The 12492-nt window shown below is 35.4% G+C and overlaps 1 pseudogene; it reads right to left on the reverse strand.

The window, feature by feature from the left end:
- Nucleotides 1-314: 314 nt before the first annotated feature.
- Nucleotides 315-11889, reverse strand: LOC121991488 (annotated as a pseudogene).
- Between the last annotated feature and the right edge of the window lie 603 nt (nt 11890-12492).

Below are 12492 nucleotides of genomic sequence, written 5' to 3' on the forward strand. Positions count from 1 at the left end.
AATGATGGGCAATTTTTTTTATCTGTTAGTGTTAATCTTTATCGCTTACTTTGAATTTTGATTGTAAATTGTAAATTCATTTATTCCCATATGCATAAGACAGTTACAATACATGAATACTGTATTTACATCTCTTTGGTTACTTGAGAAAAGCATCATATACAACAGATATACATAAATTTTAAACAAAGATGCATTTCAATATCAACATCCACTACATTTTCAACCTACAATGTCATCATTCTTATTCCTTGGTAGCCAGCCTGTTTGCTCATTGAAACCAAGTCTTGAATGCCAAGATCAAGTGTGGACAGTCATCGATGTTGTGAGTGGAAAAGCTTAAGCTCTGCTTCAACAAATCTTGAGAATCTGATAATGGAATGGTAGATATTATTCTCAGTCCTCTCCCGAATTCTGTGACTCATTCCAGCCATCTCGACATTACCTCCAGCACTTTCACTGATGGGTCCATAAGCATCAATTGCTAGGCCAGTAGCAATAGTGCTCAACATGCCTAATGCAGCAACAGCCATAGCATACATGGCAGCAAGACTGAAGCCGATTGCGAAAATGGGAATGATGATAGATTTGTATCCGAGAGCAAGCCGAAAGATAACATTGGTGGCAGCTCCAGTTCGACATGAATCAGCAACATCTTGAACCGGACTGTAAATGAGAATAAGTACAAGGCATTATGTGTGAACTGTAAACAATGCCGAGCATTTAACCTACAAAAGCACCCTTGGTATTGGCGTATACCAAAAAGTGCATGCAAGAGTAGATTGGAGATTAAAAAATAGACGTGCAACACCATATGGTAAAAAAAAAAAAAACCTACAGATCATGTTTTGGTAAGTATCAATTTTGAAGGATGTCTTTTTGGTAGAATGTTCAATAATGTTGATACTTGAATAGAGGAATGGGAACATTTATTTTTACCTATAGGCGTTGCTTGTGTAGTATTCAGTGACAAATCCAATCACCAAGCCAGTCCATAACCCAATTGCCACACAGAAAAACAACTGCCTGTTCATCTCCAATAATTAGTATATTGAGAAACATAAAAAGCATCTGAGAACTGATTGACAAATGGAATAAAAAGCTTACCAGTTCTTAACCTGTTTTTGCTCACCAAAGTTGAAAATAGTGAAAGATGATGGGAGGGCCACCCAAGTAACAATGGCAATGCCAATAGCCATGAGTGCAGTGGAGATGATGAGCTGCTTCTTCAAAGCAGGCTCAATCTCTTCTACAACCTTTGTCTCAAAGAAGTCAGTTGCGAAGAGAAAAGAAGTCAGTTGCGAAGAGAGTAGTTATCAGGCAAACTATGGTCTAGGAAATAGAACTAATGAGCAAAGGATAGCACATTGTAGTGAAATCAAGGTCGACCCCGAATGAAGAAATAGAGGCAACAACTAGTGCAACAGCTGTTGATTCGGCATATTAGCCAAAAAGGTCAAATCCCATACTCGAAATGTCACCAACATTGTCTGCTATCACCTGTAAGTTGTACAAAGGCGAAAGGATTAGAATGGCCATTTAGTAGCAAAACTGCTCTTACAGTACAATGTGTTGGGCAAACGCATGTGAAACATTTTGTGCATCGAACACAAGGGTTAGCATGAGAAGCAAGGAAAAGCTGGATTTCTAGGGTCATCTTCGGGGATGTTCCTTTCGACCTTACCGACGAGATCAGCACCAACATAGACAACTTTTGTGTAAATACCACCACCCACTATGCCAAAAAGAGCCATGGAAGAGCCACCCAGACCATAACTAATAATGGATCGGCGAGCGAGGAACGCCGAGGCTCTTGACAAACGACGACGGCAGCAACGAGGGACGGCCTCGCGGCAACGCGAAACGTAGAGCACGGCGTCGCGGCGAGAAACGCCGAGGAACACAGAGGCGAGGCGAGGCGAGCGAGGAGAGGAAAAGTTAGGTGCGTCGCGAGAGAGGATCGCAGAGCACGGCGTCGCGGGGAACACAGAGGCGAGGCGAGGAAACGACGTCGCGGGGAACACAGAGACGAGGGCGAGGAAAAGTTAGGTTTTAGAAAAGGAAAGGAAAAAATAAAATGACGTGGTTAAAAAAATATGAGAGGTGGAAAAAAAAATATATCCACCTGGCTTTGACGCGCACAGGAGCGCAAAAGAGGGCGCGTATAATATCAGTATTGTATATATATATATATATATATATATATATATATATATATATATATATATATATATATATATATATATATATATATATATAAAAATAAATATATAAATATATATATATCTCAAAAATGAAAAAAAGCAAGGTTAATAATATTTTCTTTTCATATGTAATTTCTTATATAATTTCACAACATGTTATCCGTAATACTTTTATTTTGTTTTTAATTTCATCTATAGGTAATATCAAAAAATGTATAGATTTATTTATATATATACATATTTTTTCTCCATCAAAATTATTCACATACCAAGAAGTTAAATTTATAGTTCGCTTTATTAATTATTGTGCAATTAACTATTAGTTAGTTACTTATTTTTATGACTTGCAATATTTTATAATTATATGTTAGATAATCAACTTTTATCATATATATATATATATATATTAATGATTTATTTTTCTTTGTATTAGATTTTATTATGTCAAATATTTTAAAGTTAGAGTTTGTAGCTCTTGACATTTCGGGAAAAAATTATTTATCGTGAATTTTAGATGCGGAGATTCATTTGGATGCTATGCGTCTTGGAGACACCATAAAAGATGGAAATAAGGAATCTTTATAAAATCATGTAAAAAAAGGTAGATCTGCTACCTTAGCGGTCCCCCTAGTGCCGGCCCTACGGATATGGAAGGAGGTTCATGCAGGTACACAGACCATAGGCGCATGGCGGGGTAAACCCCAGGTCATCAGTTCCTGAGAATCGACCCCTAGTCATTACACCAGAGATACCATGCACCCACCGTCTGCGCTACGCCCTGGGAGCTATAAAATCATGTAAAAGCAATGATATTCATTTGTCACCATCTTCATAAAGGATTGAAAATCGAATATTTGATGATCAAAGATCCACTTGACTATGGAATAATGTGAAGGAATGGTATAGTTATTATAAAACCGTAATTCTTCCTAATGCTCGTTACAAATGGATTCATTTACATTTATAAGATTTTAAATTTGTAAGTGAATATAACTTAGCTATGTTTAGAATAAGCTCAAAATTAAAATTATGTGGTGAAAAAATTATTGATGAATATATGTTGGAAAAAACATATTATATCTTTCATGCATCTAACATGCTCTTACAGTAGCAATATAGAGAGAAAGGTTTCAAGAAATATTATGAGTTGATTACATGTCTTCTTATGACTGAGCAAAATAACAAACTTTTGATGAAAAATCATGAGACCCACCGAATTGGTCCCAGTCCATTCCCTGAAGTGAATGAGATAGTTTGTAAAAATAATAAAAAATAGCACAGATAAAAATTTCATCATGATTATGGTCGTGGTTGTAATCGTGGTCATAGACATGTAAATGATCGATTTCAAGAAAATCATAGTGGTTATAATAAAAGAAACACAAAACTCACCAGAAGTGGGTTAACAATAATATCCATCAGAAGTGGACAAATGACAATGGTAAAAGAGTTCAAAGTGGACAAGATAATGATAAAAATAAATTAGAAAACTCATGTTATAGATGTAGCATGAAAGGACATTGGTCACATACATATTGTGTGCTAAAATATCTTACTGATCTCTACCAAGCCTCTTTAAAGGGCAAAGTAAAAGATATAGAGACAAATGTTGTCTTTATAGACAATAACACAATTCTTGGTCCTTCTATGACAACACATTTAGATATTTCTGATTTCATTACAAATCCTAATAGTGGAATAGAAAATTTGATTGAAAATGAAAATATTTATAGAAATGCCTAAGATGATCAAATATTTTAAAATAAATTAGTTCATTTGCTATTATATTTCTTTAGTAATCTTTTAGTTATTTCTCATTGTGTATTGTTTTTTCAATGAAGAATATCATAGCTTTTGGATTCAATAATGGTGATTTATGTTTTGTTGATAGTGCAATGACACATTCTATATTCAGAAAGAAAAAATATTGTTCTTATTTAGAAATGTGTGAAAGTAATGTTAATACAATATCCGGTAGTACAAATATTATTGAAGATTTTAGAAGAGCTAATATATTATTATTTGGAGGAACGAAATTTGTTATTGACAATGCATTGTTCTCTCTTATGTCTCAAAGAAATCTGATAAGTTTTAAAGATATTTGCCGAAATGGATATCACATTGAGACACATGATAAGGATATTGAATATCTCTATATAATAAAATTAATGTTGGGTAAAAAACATGTATATGAAAGATTACTTGTTTTCTCATATGGTTTATATTACACAATAATATATACGGTAGAAATAAATACAACAGTAAACCTAAATTTACTAACTCAAATGATTTTATACTTTGGCATAACTGGTTGAGACATCTTGGTTCTACAATATTTCAAAAAATTATCAAGAATTCACATGGACACCTATTAAAGAACCAGAAGATTCTTTAATTTAATGAATTCTTACGTGTTGCTTGTTCTCAAGGAAAACTTATTATGCGGCCTTCATCATCTAAAGTTGGAATTGAATTCCCTACTTTTCTAGAACGTATACAAGGCGATATATGTGGGCCTATCACCAACCATGTGGACCATTTAAATATTTTATAGTTCTAATTGATGCCTTTATAAAATGGACACATGTATGTTTATTATCAACTCACAACCTAACATTTGCAAGATTGCTCACCTAAATAATTCAATTGAGAGCATAATTTTTAGAATATTTTATCAAGAAAATATGTCTTGATAATGCTAGTGAATTTACATTCCAAGTATTTAATGATTATTGTACATCTATTGGGATAATTGTTGAACATCATGTTGCTTATGTTCACACACAAAATGGTTTAGCTGAATCATTTATTAAACACCTCCAGTTAATAGCTAGACCATTGATTATAAGAACTAAGCTCCCTATATCCATTTAGGGGCATGCTATTTGCATGCAACATCACTTATATGTATCATGCCAACCAGTTATCATATATTCTCCCCTTTACAATTGACTTTTGGTTAGGAGCCTAATATATCCCATTTGATAATATTTGGATGTGTGGTATATGTACCAATTAGTCCACTACAACAAACTAAAATGGGGCCCCAAAGAAATTTGGGAATATATGTTGGATATGATTTTCCTTTAATTATAAGATATTGGGAACCAAAGATGGGAGATGTCTTTACGACACGATTTGCTAACTGTCACTTTAATGAAATAATTTTCCCAAAGTTGTTTGGGGGGTGGGAGGGGGGTGGAATAAAGAGTTTTCCAAAGAAGTCACTTGACATGCATCATTATCGCAATTTGATCCTTGTACAAATCAATGCGAACTTGAAGTTCAAAGAATAATACATTTGTAAAATATTGCAAATCAATTGTCTGATGTATTTATTGACTTGAAAAGAGTGATTAAGTCACATATATGATGTGTATAATCTGCAAGTGCACGGTTATCGTCAAGTAATAAAATATTGATCTCACAGAGACTGTTGATTAAGTACTAATTGACTTCACATTGTGAGTTATCTATGTTAGATTATACAATTTATATTATATAATCTATTAGAATTATTTGTTTATAGCCTTGAGGATAATTTAATATTTTACCTTTTCAGTTTAGGTTTTAAATTTTTTCTTATAATTAACTATATAAAGGCCTTGTACTCTTTATTTTTTTCAATCAATTTTGGATTCAATAATATAGTTAGTTTTCCCTTCTCTTAATTTCTACATGATATCAGAGCGAGGTTCTCCTTCTCTGACCTAATTTTTTCTACCGCCCCCTGTTATTGCTTCCTGTTGTCGCTGCCGTCTCCTACTGCTGTTATTGATTTCAGCACCGACATCTATTTTCTATCTTGTTGTTGTTGATTTCGGCGTCGACATCTATTTTCTGTCAATTTCGGCGTCGACGTCCAACCGTACCGATTTTGGCGCCGACATTATTTTCTGTCGATTTTAGCGCCAACACTATTTTTACCGATTTCGACACTGACGTCCTGTGTTGTCAATTTCGGAGCCGACGCTCTGTGCTACTGATTTCTACATTTGACATTTGACATCCTTTTCTGCCTCAGATTCTTTGTGTGACCACGGGTCGTCCTGACATCAATTTTTGCGGATCATACAAATGTGTATCCTTACAGTTTGGTTATTTTGAGAATTATTCATTTTTCCATCATGCCTGATCGTGCAGATGTTTCATGGAAATCTGATTCATATATGTTTGAGCAGTTTCAACAGTTTCTTGGTTCATAACCCTCTGCCATGTCAGCTTCCTCTCATATACGTTTGTCGTCGTATGGTATTTCAGGTACATCTTCATCCTTGTGGATTTTGGACTCTGGTGCCTCCCATCATGTGTCATCCAATTTGTCATCTTTTGTTTCTTTTTCTCCCAGTTCATCTATATCTATTGTGAATACTGATGGTACTCCTATGTCATTAGTAGGTGTTGGTTAAATTGTTACATCTTCTTTATCTCTTACTAATGTTTATTATATTCTGAGTCTTACTTTAAATCTTGTTTATGTTAGTCAATTATGTGAGTCTGGATACCTAGTCTCTTTTTCTTCATCCAATTATTATGTTCAAGATCCGTAGTCTCAGAAGCTGATTGGGACATGCCATAAGCAAGGAGGACTCTTTGTTTTAGATCAACTCAAATTACTAGAAGTTGTAGCTTCGAGTGTGGATTTATCATCTTTTCATATGAGTCATTCATCTTTTGATTTTTATTTGTGGCACTCTCACTTAGGTCATGTTTCAGCACCTCGTTTGCAGTTTTTAACCTCTACAGGAGCATTAGGACCTTTAAAAAGTTCTGATATTTCTGATTGTAGTGGTTGTAAACTGGCCAAAATTTCTATCTTACTATTTTCTAAAAGTGTTTCTTTTTCTTCTGCTCTATTTGATCTTATCCATTCTGATGTGTGGGGGCCCTCTCCTATTCCTACAAAAGGGGGTCAAGGTATTATGTTTCATTTATTGGTGATTGCACTCGTTACTTTTGGGTCTATCTTATGAAACACAGGTCTGATTATCTTACAATTTTTAATAACTTTAGAGCTCTTATGAAAACTCAGCATTCTAGTGTCATAAAGTGTTTTCGTTGTGATTTGGGGGGTGAATACAGTTCGAATCAATTTTCACATTTACTTGCTTCTGATGATACTATTCATTAAACCTCGTGTACATATATTCCTGAACAAAATGACATGGTTGAACAGAAACATAAACATCTTGTTGAAACAGTCCGTTCATTTTTATTGTCTGCTAGTGTTCCTAGTGTCTTTAGGGGGAAGCAATCCTTACTACTGTTCATGTCATTACCGAGGTTGCGGATGATCCTTCTCTCCACCGTTGTCAATCTACTCGTGTTTGTAAGTATACTAAACTACCAGATTTTGCTTACTCTTGTTATTCTCGTTCTTGTGCTTCATTTGTTGCATCTATTTATTATCTTTTTGAGCTTGAATCCTATAGAAAAGCTGTTTGCAATCCACTTTGGCAGAGTGCTATGGCTGAGGAGCTAACTATTTTGCATCAGAGTTATACATGAGATTTGGTTCCATTGCCACCAAGAAAATATACTATTGGTTCTCGTTGGGTGTATAAGATCAAAACTAAATTTGATAGATCTATCGAACGATACAAAGCTCGTCTTGTTGCTAAAGGTTATTCTCAGGAGTATGACATGGATTATGAAGAAACATTTGCTCTTGTTGCAAAAATGACAATTGTTCGTACTCTGATTGTTGTTGCTTCTGTTTGTCGATGGAGAATATCTCAGATGGATGTCAAGAATGCATTTCTAAATGGTGATCTTCATGAAGAAGTTTATATGACACCTCCTCTTGGTATTTCACACAAACTCGGTGAAGTTTGCAGGCTTCGTAAAGCGCTTTATGTTCTCAAACAAGCACCTCGTGCTTGGTTTGAGAAGTTCTCTACAGTGATTACTTCGTTTGGTTTTCATCCTAGTAATCATGATTTAACATTATTTTTCAGATGTACGAGTGCAGGTCGTATTCTTTTATCATTATATGTTGATGACATGATTATTACTGGTGATGATTCTGATGGAATTGCTTCCTTGAAATCTGAGTTGGCTCATTGTTTTGCTATGAAAGACTTGGGTATACAACTCTACTTTCTGGGCATTGAGGTTGCTCATTCCCCGAAAGGTTATCTTTTATCTCAGTCAAAGTATATATCTGATCTGTTTGAGCGTGCTCGTTTTACTGATAATAGAGTTGTTGATTCTCCTATTGAAACTAATGTTCGATATTCTCCATCTAATGGCTCACCTTTGCCGAATCCTAGTTTGTACAGAACTATTGTTAGAAGCTTGGTTTATATGTCCGTGACTCGTCCAGATATTACGTATGCTGTTCATGTGGTTAGTCAATTTGTCGCTGCACCAACTACAGTTCATTGTGCTGCTATTCTTCATATTCTCAGGTATCTTCGGGGCACTCAATTTCAAAGCCTTTTATTTCCTTCTACTTCATTTCTTGAGCTGCGTGCATACTCTGATGCGGATTGGGCTGGTGATCCTACGGATCGCAAATCTACCACTGGCTTCTATATTTTTCTTGGTGATTCCCTTATTTCTTGGAAGAGTAAAAAATAAGATATTATTTCTAGATCTTCCACAGAAGCTGAATATCGTACCATGACCTCAACTACTTGTGAGATAGTTTGGTTGCTTACGGATATGGATGTCTCTCTTTATCAACCTACTACGTTATATTATGATAATCATAGTGCTATTCAAATTACGCGCAATTCAGTTTTTTATGAGCGGACGAAACATATTGAAATTGATTGTCACATTACTCATCACCATCTTCATATTGACACCATCATATTGCTTTTTATTCCTTTAAAACTACAGATTGCTGATTTTTTAACTAAGGCTCATTCCGCTTTGCGCTTCTGATTTTTATCTAACAAACTCTCAATGCTTCTGGCTGTAACATTGTGAGTTTGAGGGGGGATGTTAGATTATATAATTTATATTATATAATCTATTAGAATTATTTGTTTATAGTCTTGATGACAATTTAATCTTTTACCTTTTCAGTTTAGGGTTTAGATTTAGTTTTTTACCATTTTAGTTTAGGTTTTAGATTTTTTTCTTATAATTAACTATATTAAGGGCTTGTACTCTTTATTTTTCTCAATCAATTTTGGATTCAATAATATGGTTAGTTTTTCCTTCTCTTAATTTCTACAATCTAGGCATCGCTTTCTAATCGATCGGTTGATTGATTTGGTTGCTATTTGTCGCACCACTGTGCCCAATCGATCAGCTGATCAATTAGGGTTTGTCATTTGATCAAATTGACCAACCCTAGTTCGCCCGAGTCAAATCTAGGGCTTCCAAACCATTCTGTAGGAAATGCTTCGTAGCATATATATATATGATTCAAAACTAGCTAGGTTAACCATTGACTATAATTAATATAATTAATTATTTTTAAATTATAAATAAAATAAAAAGTACATGAATATTATTTTTTAAATATAGAACAAAAGTATATCCAATACATTGAAAAGTATTGATAAAAATACTATTGAAATTGTGCTATTCGATTATTTTTAGAATCAAACTCATTAATGTTGGATCGAAAGCACTAGGGGGGTGAATAGCGCTCGTGGCTTTCACTCTTTTCGAATTCGTAAAACTATCGAGTTATAAAGTAGCAGAAATAAATAAAGAAAACAATCAACACACAGAAGCACACCAAGATTTACTTGGTTCGGAGCCTAGGGCGACTCCTACTCCAAGGCCCACGCTCGTTGAGCGTTTACGTTGGGCAACAACTATAATCACGAAAGAGTATTACAAACTAAGTACACTTATGAACTGAAATAAACTTTATACCGACAACAACTAGATTGAAACTGAAGCTCCGGGTCGTCGGGATGTCGTTGCAGCACTTCGGGATCGTCTCGTAGGCAGTTTGCAGCGTAAGGATTGCTTAGAATTCGTTGTCCCAAGCTGCTGGTCGAAGTCCCCTTTTAAACAGTGCTAGAGGCACCTCCAAGCCTGTCCAAGGTGTCTCCAGGCCGCCGAGTCGCACGCGTGGATCAGCTCTGATCTGGTCACACCTTATCCCACTGAAGGCGCCTCCAATGCCTGATCCAAGGCGCCTCCAGTGACCTCCGAGGCGCCTCCAGCATCTCGGGACAGCTGGCTTCGGCTAGCACCCGAGGCGCCTCCAAGCCCCATGGAGGCGCCTCGGACACTGTTCATCCGAGGTTAAAGATGCTCCTTTATTCCTGCAAATTGTGTTAGTCTCAAACACAAACCCTACAAAACAAAGTTAACACATGGATAATATGATAAATATACTTGACAGTCGTCGGACTGTCCGGGTCTGATTTCAAATTTCCGACCGGAAACCCTAGGTCGACCCGACGCCTACTGTTCCCTCTACGGGGAACGCGCCCTCACCTACTCCACTCAGGAGATTTACTTGATGCCAGTGCGATCCTCCAGATCGACTGGGCTTTTGCTCAGCGTTCGAAGCTTCCGGACTTTCTGCTGGACTTCCGCTTCTCGGCTGGTCCAGTCTTTCACCTGGTTCGCGACACCAGGACTTTCCACCTAGGGTTACCCCCCTAGGACTTTTGCCTGAAGCTCTCGACCCGCCAAGACTTTCCGCATTGGGGTACCACCCCCTATGACCTAGGGTTACCACCCCCTAGGGTTTTTGCCCTGCTTAACCGCAGCTAGGACTTTCCTGAAACACTCAATTAAGCGCATTAGATCACACAACAGTTTAACTTTGAATTCCTTTGCCATTATCAAAACAACGGTCGATCGTCGGATGCTTTCCGCACCAACAATTAATTAGTACATCGTAATCATTTATTTCAACTAATTCCGGTTCAATGTGGATATCATATAATCTACTAAAAATTGTTATACTATTTTATTACAAAGAGTTATTTTAACATGTTTCATAGATGAAAATACTCGTTCTGTTATTATTGTGGAAATATGATTAAAACAAAGTGAACCTACTAATTAAATAAATATATAAGTAAACAATATAATTATAATGTATAAATTATAACAAATGAGAAAAATAAAATCATTTGTCAATAAAATTATAGGTTCTTGACTTGTTTATTTTAATAAATTTTCGACATAATTCAGAAATAGTTGATAAAATTTGATATCTTTAATAGCTAGCAATATCAAATTTATAGGGATCAAACTGCATACTCAATAAATAACGAAAAGATTAATGATACTAGTCTTATATTTTTTATTTTCAATACAAGGCAAGGTCCATATAGTAGTTCAACACTATCCATCTTACCTGATATCTAAGAAGTGTTAGGTCATTGTTCTAATCTTCGTCCATAGATTTCATAAAACTTCAATTAGAAAATATAAAATTCAAGCAATATAGACAATTGACTTTCGGTCAAGCCAAGGGTACACAAATCAAAGTTTATCAAGAACTTTGAGAGTTAAAGTATCAAGAATTACGAGCAAACCGGCTAAATTGAGTAATTGACCCTTATAATTTTCTAGAGGATAAAAAAAATAGATTCGACATCATATTAATATATGCTAAATAAAATACGAGATATAATCTATATTTGTATATCTAGACTTATGTCACTCATTGCCTAACAAAGCTATGGACTAATGGTCGTTCATGAAGCAGTTACTTATCGCCTAATGAGGCAGTGTCTACCTCACAAGTGGCCATCGCTCCTTGCCTTGACGACCACTTCTAGAGTGGTAATGGAATTTTTTTTTATTGGTGAACAATAAAAAAAAAAAAATAGGCTAATGAATTACTTTCTTACTGAGAAGAGAAAAGGACACATGCTACTAACGAGTTTAGAATAAAAAAAAAACTAAACAAGTTAGAATTAATATATTTATTAACTCATAAATATAATATCATTTATAAAATTTATCAATCTAATTTGATATTTTAATTTTAAAATTATTTTTTTAATTTGATATTTTAAAATTTGTCTACATAAAGTGAATCTACCTATGATTGAACTAAAGAAACAAAGCTATTATTTTATTTTTAATTAAAAAAAGATAGGGCTAGAGTCCATCCTAATTCAAAGATGGCTCCACCCCTATGGTTAGTGGTGTAACCAGAATTTACATTCAGAGGGAGTGAATTTAAGTTGATCATGACATACTCCTGAGGTCACACCCAACCTCACCACCTCACTGCAAGGCCGCAACCAAGGAAAGACCTCACTGCGAGGCTGTGGCCAAAGCGAGACCTCGCTGTGAGGCTACCATCAAGCAGTCACTAAGAGAGGAGAGGGAAGGAGGAGAAGATCGT

Source organism: Zingiber officinale, chromosome 6B, assembly GCF_018446385.1.
Source record: "Zingiber officinale cultivar Zhangliang chromosome 6B, Zo_v1.1, whole genome shotgun sequence".
Lineage (NCBI taxonomy): Eukaryota > Viridiplantae > Streptophyta > Magnoliopsida > Zingiberales > Zingiberaceae > Zingiber > Zingiber officinale.